At 43.9% G+C, this 10,312-nt stretch overlaps 1 protein-coding gene across 1 annotated transcript in view; it reads left to right on the forward strand.

Moving 5' to 3' along the window:
* The window catches only part of LOC120873013 (zinc finger protein 470-like), a 45,385-nt gene that overhangs the window by 16,521 nt on the left and 18,552 nt on the right, over positions 1 to 10,312 (forward strand). The gene's annotated exons all lie outside the window — the stretch shown is intronic.

The following is a 10,312-nucleotide window of genomic DNA, read 5'->3' on the forward strand; positions in this document are numbered from 1 at the left end:
TGGGGGTCCAGGGAAGGCGCGGGAGGGCCCAGCTGGGAACTGCGGGCAAGGCGTGAGGACTGAAGCGAGAGGGTGTGCGGCCTCAGCGAGAGGCGGGGCAGAAGCCTGGAGGCCGGAAGCCGTTACCAAGCTGATGGGATGGGATGGGATGGGGAAGGAGGCGAGTCCCTGTCTGCGTGTGAGTGTGTGGCTGTCTGCACATGGGTGTCTGTGTGGGTGTCCCCTTTGTCTAGTCTTTGCCTGTCCCTGTTGGGGGATATCCCTGGGTGACCACCCGTGTCCACATCCTTAGTTGTGTTTCCGCCTTTATTTCTGTCCGTGGTGCCTTTGTGAGAGTGTCATCCAGGTGTCCACCTGTCTCACCTGTCACTTTTCCAAGGGGTTGCAAAGAGTCAGACGTGACTTGGCGACTAAACAACAACAAGCTGGATGCCAGAATCACAATCCACATACGATCATCTCTGCATCCCCGGGGCTTTCTTTCTTGGGGAGGGAAGACAGATGACAAGCTTGAAAATAACTTTTTAAAGAGACAATTGTCAGCAATGATGCGGGCTATAAGAAGATGGCAGAGGGTGAGGGGTGGTTGCTATTAATGCTTGAGCTTGGGGCCCTGGGAATGGGAAACTTCTCGGAGGTGACATTTGAATTGACAGTAAGAAGGAGCCAGCCCAGGGAAGAGCATTTCTGACAGAGGGAACAGCAGCTGCGAAGGCCAGTGCACCTGAGGCCAAGTGTAAGAGGGGAGTAGAGTGGAAGACGGAAGGTCCTCAGGGCAGACCATAAGGGCCACGCGGGCAGGGGTGAAGACTCCTGATTTCTAATGCCTGTGGGAAGCCATAGAAGAATTTTAAGCTAGAGGACGTTTTTGCTGAGGGCTTGCTCAGGCATTTGTGTGTGCAAGGCCTGGTGCTCTGAGGTTTGTGGAAGACACCAGCCTGTGTGTTTATGATCCTTTGTGATGTACAGTGAGGCTTCTTTTAAAAAAATAATTATATTGCTTTTTTATTTGAAATTTCACTGTTTAAAATTTATGGGGACCAACATTTAAATTGATAGTGTTCTCTTTTTTATTGAAGTACAGTGGATTTACAATGTTGTGTTAATTTCTGCTGTACAGCAAAGCAGTTTAGTTATGCCTTTATGTGCTTTCTCATATCCTTTTCCATTATGGTTTGTCACAGGATGTTGAATGTAATTCCCTGTGCTGTGCAGTGGGGCCTTGCTTTTCTCCGTCTATACAACAGTGGGCTCCTGCTAACCCCAGGCTCCCAGGCCACCTTCCCTGACGCCCCTGCTGCTCCCTGCAACCGCAGGTCTGCTCTGCGAGTCCATGTCGTTGACGCACATTTTTGTCGTGCTTTAGATTCCACATACAGATATCATACGGTGAAACGGGGTGGGTGGACATAGTGCCCTAGATTCCACATACAGGTGTCATACGGTGAAACGGGGTGGGTGGACATAGTGCCCACCTTTCAGGGGTATTAGGAGGATTAAGTGAGAGGTGTTGGTCCAGTGCTTGGCGGGTGCACCTGAGTGCTATTAACGTGTGTGTGTGTGCGTGTGTGTGTGCGTGCATGTGCGTCTCTCCCTCCTGCCTCTCTGGGGCAAGTGTGTGTTTGTCCTGTCTGCACTGTGAGGCGGATCTAGGCCTGGCCTCTCACCATGCCTCCCTTTCTCTCCCCAGACCACAGCCTGCCGTTCGTCACTGTGGGCAGTGGAGGGGTGGCCACCCAGCTGCTGACTGATGAGGCCCTGGTGAGTCCTGCTGCCTGCCTCTCCTCTCCAGAGGCTCAGCCCACAGGTTTGGGCTTCTGCCCAGGGATGGCCCTCTGACCCCCAGGCCTGCCCAGGGCCTGTGTCCCTGCCTCCTGGGGGCTCTGCCCACCTGGTGCTCAGGGGTGGTGCTTCCATCCACTCTGCCCCCTTCAAACCCCGAAGCCTCTTGCCAGCCCTTGACACTGGCTTTGGTCAACCAAGGAGGTCAGGACAGCTGGGGAGTGACCGGTTCTGCCCTGGGGGCCCTTAGGAGATGCAGGAGGGCACCTGGAAAGGGAAGGTTTAAATGTGTACAAGGTTCGCTGGAACAAGACCCACACCTTTCAGCCAGCAGTCACCCCCCGGGAAGAGAGGACACGCTGGGTGCCACACACAGGCGGGCGTCCCCGCTCTCAGTGTAAAGTTTCCTGATATTTTAATGGGTGGTAAATATATGGCTATATATTGAACTTTTTACTAAACTTGCCTTTATTCCAGAAATATCTCAATATAAAAATATGGAAATACTTTTTATAGAAAATAGGGAAAATCCAGTAACCTGTAGGTGAGACAGTATATTCACCATGGTGCCTGTACCCAGAGATAACTACGTGGATTATTATGTATCATTTATTGTCTTCTCTGATGATTAGTTTTTAAAATTGACCCAGAATTGGCTCTGCTATTTTTATCTTGGAGTTTTGTTTTTTTCATCCTACTTTAATCAGTAATGATTTCCCCAGCCTTTGAAAACTTTACAAATATCACTTGTTTGGTTTTTTTTTATTTTTTTAAATTTATTTATTTATTTTTAATTTTTACTTTACAATTCTGTATTGGTTTTGGCATAGATTGACATGAATCCACCACAGGTGTACATGCGTACCCAAACATGAACCCCCCTCCCACCCCCCTCCCCACAACATCTCTCTGGGTCATCCCCGCGCGTCAGCCCCAAGCGTGTCATATCCTGCATCAGACATAGACTGGCATTTCAATTCTTACATGATATTATACATGTTTCAATGCCATTCTCCCAAATCATCACACCTTCTCCCTCTCCCTCTGAGTCCAAAAGTCCGCTATACACATCTGTGTCTTTTTTGCTGTTCTGCATACAGGGTCATCATTGCCATCTTCCTAAATTCCATATATATGTGTTAGTATACTGTATTGGTGTTTTTCTTTCTGGCTCACTTCACTCTGTATAATCGGCTCCAGTTTCATCCATCTCATCAGAACTGATTCAAATGTATTCTTTTTAATGGCTGAGTAATACTCCATTGTGTATATGTACCACAGCTTGCTTATCCATTCATCTACTGATGGACATCTAGGTTGTTTCCATGTCCTGGCTATTATAAACAGTGCTGCAATGAACATTGGGGTACATGTGTCTCTTTCAATTCTGGTTTCCTCTGTGTGTATGCCCAACAGTGGGATTGCTGGGTCATAAGGCATTTCTATTTGCAATTTTTTAAGGAATCTCCACACTGTTCTCCATAGTGGCTGTACTAGTTTGCATTCCCACCAACAGTGTAGGAAGGTTCCCTTCTCTCCACATCCTCTCCAGCATTTATTGCTTGCAGATTTTTGGATCGCAGACATTCTGGCTGGTGTGAAGTGGTACCTCATTGTGGTTTTGATTTGCATTGCTCTAATAATGAGTGATGTTGAGCATCTTTTCATGTGTTTGTTAGCCATCCGTATGTCTTCTTTGGAGAAATGTCTATTTAGTTCTTTGGCCCATTTTTTGATTGGGTCGTTTATTTTTCTGGCATTGAGCTGCAGGAGTTGCTTGTATATTTTTGAGATTAGTTGTTTGTCAGTTGCTTCATTTGCTATTATTTTCTCCCATTCGGAAGGCTGTCTTTTCACTTTGCTTATGTTTTCCTTTGTTGTGCAGAAGCTTTTAATTTTAATTAGATCCCATTTGTTTATTTTTGCTTTTATTTCCAGAATTCTGGGAGGTGGATCATAGAGGATCCTGCTGTGGTTTATGTCGGAGAGTGTTTTGCCTATGTTCTCCTCTAAGAGTTTTATAGTTTCTGGTCTTACATTTAGATCTTTAATCCATTTTGAGTTTATCTTTGTGTGCGGTGTTAGAAAGTGATCTACTTTCATTCTTTTACAAGTGGTTGACCAGTTTTCCCAGCACCACTTGTTAAAGAGATTGTCTTTACTCCATTGTATATTCTTGCCTCCTTTGTCAAAGATAAGGTGTCCATATGTATGTGGATTTATCTCTGGGCTTTCTATTTTGTTCCATTGATCTATATGTCTGTCTTTGTGCCAATACCATACTGTCTTGATGACTGTGGCTTTGTAGTAGAGCCTGAAGTCAGGCAAATTGATTCCTCCAGTTCCATCCTTCTTTCTCAAGATTGCTTTGGCTATTCGTGGTTTTTTGTATTTCCATACAAATCTTGAAATTATTTGTTCTAGTTCTGTGAAAAATATCGCCGGTATCTTGATAGGGATTGCATTGAATTTGTACATTGCTTTGGGTAATATACTCATTTTCACTATATTGATTCTTCCGATCCATGAGCATGGTATATTTCTCCATCTATTAGTGTCCTCTTTGATTTCTTTCATCAGTGTTTTATAGTTTTCTGTATATAGGTCTTTAGTTTCTTTAGGTAGATATATTCCTAAGTATTTTATTCTTTTTGTTGCAATGGTGAATGGAATTGTTTCCTTAATTTTTTCTTCTACTTTCTCATTATTAGTGTATAGGAATGCAAGGGATTTCTGTGTGTTGATTTTATATCCTGCAACTTTACTATATTCATTAATTAGCTCTAGTAATTTTCTGGTAGAGTCTTTAGTGTTTTCTATGTAGAGGATCATGTCATCTGCAAACAGTGAGAGTTTTACTTCTTCTTTTCCAATTTGGATTCTTTTTATTTCTTTTTCTGCTCTGATTGCTGTGGCTAAAACTTCCAGAACTATGTTGAATAGTAGTGGTGAAAGTGGGCACCCTTGTCTTGTTCCTGACTTAAGGGGAAATGCTTTCAATTTTTCACCATTGAGGATAATGTTTGCTGTGGGTTTGTCATATATAGCTTTTATTATATTGAGGTATGTTCCTTCTATTCCTGCTTTCTGGAGAGTTTTTATCATAAATGGATGTTGAATTTTGTCAAAGGCCTTCTCTGCATCTATTGAGATAATCATATGGTTTTTATTTTTCAATTTGTTAATGTGGTGAATTACATTGCTTGATTTGCGGATGTTGAAGAATCCTTGCATCCCTGGGATAAAGCCCACTTGGTCATGGTGTACGATCTTTTTAATGTGTTGTTGGATTCTGATTGCTAGAATTTTGTTGAGGATTTTTGCATCTATGTTCATCAGTGATATTGGCCTGTAGTTTTCTTTTTTTGTAGTATCTTTGTCAGGTTTTGGTATTAGGGTGATGGTGGCCTCATAGAATGAGTTTGGAAGTTTCCCTTCCTCTGCAATTTTCTGGAAGAGTTTGAGTAGGATAGGTGTTAACTCTTCTCGAAATTTTTGGTAGAATTCACCTGTGAAGCCGTCTGGACCTGGGCTTTTGTTTGCTGGAAGATTTCTGATTACAGTTTCAATTTCCGTGCTTGTGATGGGTCTGTTAAGATTGTCTATTTCTTCCTGGTTTAGTTTTGGAAAATTGTATTTTTCTAAGAATTTGTCCATTTCTTCCAGGTTGTCCATTTTATTGGCATATAATTGCTGATAGTAGTCTCTTTTGATCCTTTGTATTTCTGTGTTGTCTGTTGTGATCTCTCCATTTTCATTTCTAATTTTATTGATTTGATTTTTCTCTCTTTGCTTCTTGATGAGTCTGGCTAATGGTCTGTCAATTTTATTTATCCTTTCAAAGAACCAGCTTTTGGCTTTGTTGATTTTTGCTATGGTCTCTTTTGTTTCTTTTGCATTTATTTCTGCCCTACTTTTTAAGATTTCTTTCCTTCTGCTAACTCTGGGGTTCTCTAATTCTTCCTTTTCTAGTTGCTTTAGGTGTAGAGTTAGGTTATTTATTTGACTTTTTTCTTGTTTCTTGAGGTATGCCTGTATTGCTGTGAACTTTCCTCTTAGCACTGCTTTTATAGTGTCCCACGGGTTTTGGGTTGCTGTGTCTTCATTTTCATTCGTTTCTTTGCATATACTGGTGCGTAATCAGTGCATCTCAGGTCCACCTGGTATTGGTGGACTTGACTTCTTAGAAATCATTTCTCAATGCTGTAAGTAATGTGTCAGAAAATGCCCAAAGGTCAGGAAATCCATGACCCTCATAAAACGCTTCGATAGTCCAGGACTTCCCTGGTCGTCCAGTGGTTAAAATTCTGTGCTCCCGGTGCAGGGCACATGAGTTCGATCTCTGGTTGGGGAAGATCCTGCACGCCATGTGGCGGAGCCAAAAAAACTTAGAAAATCCATGAGTATAGCAGACAGGATCAGAAGTACCCTGGATTTCATCCCAGGAGGTAACCACCCTCAAATGCTGTGTCTTTCTCTCTCTGAAAACATATTGTTTCGCAAAAATATGAATCATCACAGCTGAGCAATTTTTTTTCCCTGCTTTTTCATCAAAGGTTTCTTCCTGAACGTTTCTCTACATGGTTAAAAACTCTTTGGTAAAATCTGTCTTAATGACTCCGTAGAAATTGTATCTTGGGGCTCTACCTGGCTTGCTTAATCGTTCCCCCACTGTTGGATATTTATTTGTCTCCAGTTTTTACTGGCTGTTGGGTATTTATTGTGCATGTGTGTGCGTGCTCAGCCATGTCTGATTCTGCAACCCCATGCACTGCAGCCCACCAGGCTCATCTGTTCATGGAATTTTCCAGGCAAGAATACTGGAGTGTGTTGCCATTGCCTTCTCCAAGGGATCTGCCCAACCCAGGGACTGAACCCTCATTTTCGGCATTGGCAGGCACAGAGCCACTGCAAGTTGGATATAAGTGATTAATGGATGTATGGATAAATGGATTTAAGTGACAAATGATATAAGCTTTGAGCATGATAGATGAGAAATGATGTCACAAGATCTTTTCTGAGTAACATTATATGTGTATTAGTGAGGTTTGATTTTTTTTTTAATGTTTATTAAGCCATTTCTGTTGGGAGTTAAATGATCTATCCCAGGCTTTCCCAGTCTCCAGGAATCCTAGTATCCTTGAAGATTTTAAAGAAGTGTGTGTGAAAATATTTGTGGCAAATATACTTCCCAGCTTTGCTTTTCATTTCTTATTTTATATTTTTTGTGCCCGAAAGCATTTCTTATTTTCAGAATTTAGTCTCTCTCCTCCTCTGGTGCCTTCCATTGTTTTTAAGCTGTGAAAGGGTTTCTTCAACCAATGCAGGTCACACACCACTTGTATTTTGTTTCTTTTTTTCCCATTTATCATTTTGATGTTAACAGTGAACTTCTGAATCCACCTGGAATTTATTTCAGTGTCTAAATGTGTCAGATCTTATGTGTTGTGCCTTAATACACCTGTATCAATATACACCCCACATATCACAAAATGTACAATTCGTTGGTTTATTGTATATTCACATAGTTGTGCAACCATTACCACAGTCAATTTTAGAACATTTTCATCATCCCAAATGGAAATGTGTCCCCATTGGCACTCACTCCCATTCCCTCCATTGACCAGCCCCTGGCAACCAGTCATTTACTTTTTGTCTCTGGATTTGCTCTGAAGTTCATCCACATTTTAATATATCTCAGTGCTTCATTCCTTTTAATGGCTGGATAATATTCCACTGTGTGTTAGACCACGTGTTATTTATCCATTCATTGGTCGATAGGCATTTGGGTTGTTTCCACTTTTTGGTTATTAGGAATGCTGCAGTTCAGACATTAGTTTGAACACATGTTCTCAGTTCTCTTGGGTGTATGTTTAGGAGTGGAATTGCTGGGTTGTAATGTAACTCTGTTTGACCATCTAAGGAGCTATCAGAGTATTTTCCAAAGCAACTGCACCATGATGTCTTCATTTTCCAGTTGCCTGCAACTATTGTCTTGATTTCATAATTTAGAAGGACTTGTCAACTGTTTTTGTTTCAGTATAGCGGGGCTTTTTTCTTAAAGTGTTCTTTTTTCCTTAATCACATCTACTGTAATTCTGATTTTTTAAAAACTAGAGCCTATCTTCACCTCTGGAGCTTGGGGCGGTTTTCCTTGTGGTGAATTGGTTTGTGCTGTTAGACAGGAAACCAAAACAGATGAAGCGCTAGAATGAGTGCCTTGGACATGCACACGCAAGAGCTCAGGGTTGATGCCTTCGGGGCTGAGCTGTGCTTCCAGGGAAGGCTCCTCAGCCGCCCAGAGGAAAGTGGCCCCTGCTGGCTGCCCTGAAGCCCCCTTTGCTGTTAAGGTGTTGGCTCTGAGACTCCCAGGACTGCCCACCGTGCATTCAGTGGACACCTCCGCCCCCACCCCACAGCCCAAACACGAAGCATGGAGGCTGCTCAGTAAGCACATTATGTAGTGAGCAAGCTCGCTGAGGTGGGGCATACTAAGAGAAGACTCTGAAGACATGACTATTTTAAACATTAAAGTGAATTGAAAAACAAAGGGGGCAGGAGGAAGCTTTTGGAGGTGATGGATAAGCTTACGGCCTCAATTGTGGTGATGTTCCATGGGTGTACATTTTCCAAACTTATCAAGTTGTATTAACTAAATAAGTACAGATTCTCTATGTCAATCATACCTCATAAAGTGTTTTTTAAAAAAGAATTATTAGCAGGACTGGCCAAAGGACATATGGGTCAAAGAATCAGATAATAATATCATATAATAATAATAACTATGACTACTCATACATATATAAAATATACAAATCAAATGTCAAAATTAATAAAATCTAATCATTGACATTTACTGAGAACTTACTCCAGCCACACCAGATACTGTGCTGGGACCATGTATGCATTCCCCCTTTCCACTCCATGACAACTACGGAGGTGGACATGGTTATTATGAAGCCCACTGAGCAAATGAAGCTCGGAGAGGTTAAGGCAGTTGCCCAAGGAAACACCGCCGTTGAGGCGTAGAGCCAGGATTTCATTGCAGGCTTCCAGGCTCCTTAGCCCACCCTTTGAGCCACTGCCTGGTCCTGCTTCTTTATCCAGTAGGAGTGACCCATGAGGCTAAGGGGCCCCGTATGAGCCCAGAGCCCCTGGGCGGGCACATGGATCCGTGACAGGACTGGCCAGGAGGCGAGGGCTCCTCTCAGGAGGTTAAGTCAGCTCAGGGTACACAGGGTGGGTGGCTTAGAGCACTTGGGAGAGCCAAGGACCTGTGCAGTGGGTGGCAGTAACAGTAGCTGATGGTAATTAAGCACCTCCTGTATGCTGGGCATCAAACATGGATTAACTCATTTAATCCTCATGGCCTCCTTACCCATAGATCCATTCAAGAACTGTTCATTGAGGGGCTTCCCTGGTGGCCCACTGGCTAAGACTCTGCATTCCCAAGGCAGGGGCCCTGGTCAGGAAACTGGCGCCTGCATGCCTCAGCTAAGAGTCTGCACGCCACAGCTAAAGATCTCACACACCACAACAAAGACTGAAGACCCAACATGCCCCAGCTAAGACCCCACGCAGCCAAATAAAGAAATACAGACTTAAAAAAAAAAAAGAACTATTAATTGAGTGCCTGCTATATGCCAGGCGTTGTACCAGCCACTGGGGAAATAGTAATGAGCAGGGCAGATGTATTGGTTTGCTGCGGCTGCCATAGCAAAGTACCATGGAGAGGGAGGCTTCAACAACAGATGTTTTCTCACAGTTCTGGAGGCTGGAAGTCCGAAATCAAGGTGTTGGGGGACTTTCCTGGTGGTCCAGTGGTTAAGAGTCCACCTTCCAATGCAGGGGATGCGGGTATGATCCGTGGCTGGGGAACTAAGATCCCACACGCCTCGGGTCTACTAAGCCCAGGCGCCACAACTAGAGACGCTTGTGCACCACGATGAAGAGCCCACATGCTGCAGCGAAGACCCGTGCAGCCAAATGGACAGACGAGACTAGAATAAAATTAAGGTGTTGGTGGGGCCACGCGCCTGCAGAAGGCTCCAGAGGAGGGTCCCTTTAGGCCTTTCTCCCACCTGCCAGTAGTTCCTGGGCTGTGGCACCACAGTTCCAGTTTTCACACCGTGTCCTCCATGTGGGTGTGTTTCTGTGTCCACACTTCCCCTTTTGATAAGGGCACCAGTCAGATTAGGGCCCACCTACTCCAGTAGGACCTCATCTTGACCAATGGTCCTGTTTGCAAAGAAGGTCCCATTCTCAGGTGCTGGGGGGTAGACTTCAACACATGGATTTGGAGGGGAGGGAACATAATTCACCCTATAACAAACACTTAGAATAGTACCTGGTGGGTACAGGGAGAGGGGTGGGAAGACTAGTACCTGGCACATAGCAACTGCCTGTGATGAAGTGATAGGTGTGACGTGGTGACCTACAACTGACGTTGCCATCGTCACTGCCGTTAGTAGCACCATCACCAGCATCACCGTCATCACCACCGTTCCCGTTCTCATCACCGTCATCACCA

The sequence above is a fragment of the Oryx dammah genome, unplaced genomic scaffold (assembly GCF_014754425.2).
Source record: "Oryx dammah isolate SB20612 unplaced genomic scaffold, SCBI_Odam_1.1 HiC_scaffold_13, whole genome shotgun sequence".
NCBI classification, from domain to species: domain Eukaryota; kingdom Metazoa; phylum Chordata; class Mammalia; order Artiodactyla; family Bovidae; genus Oryx; species Oryx dammah.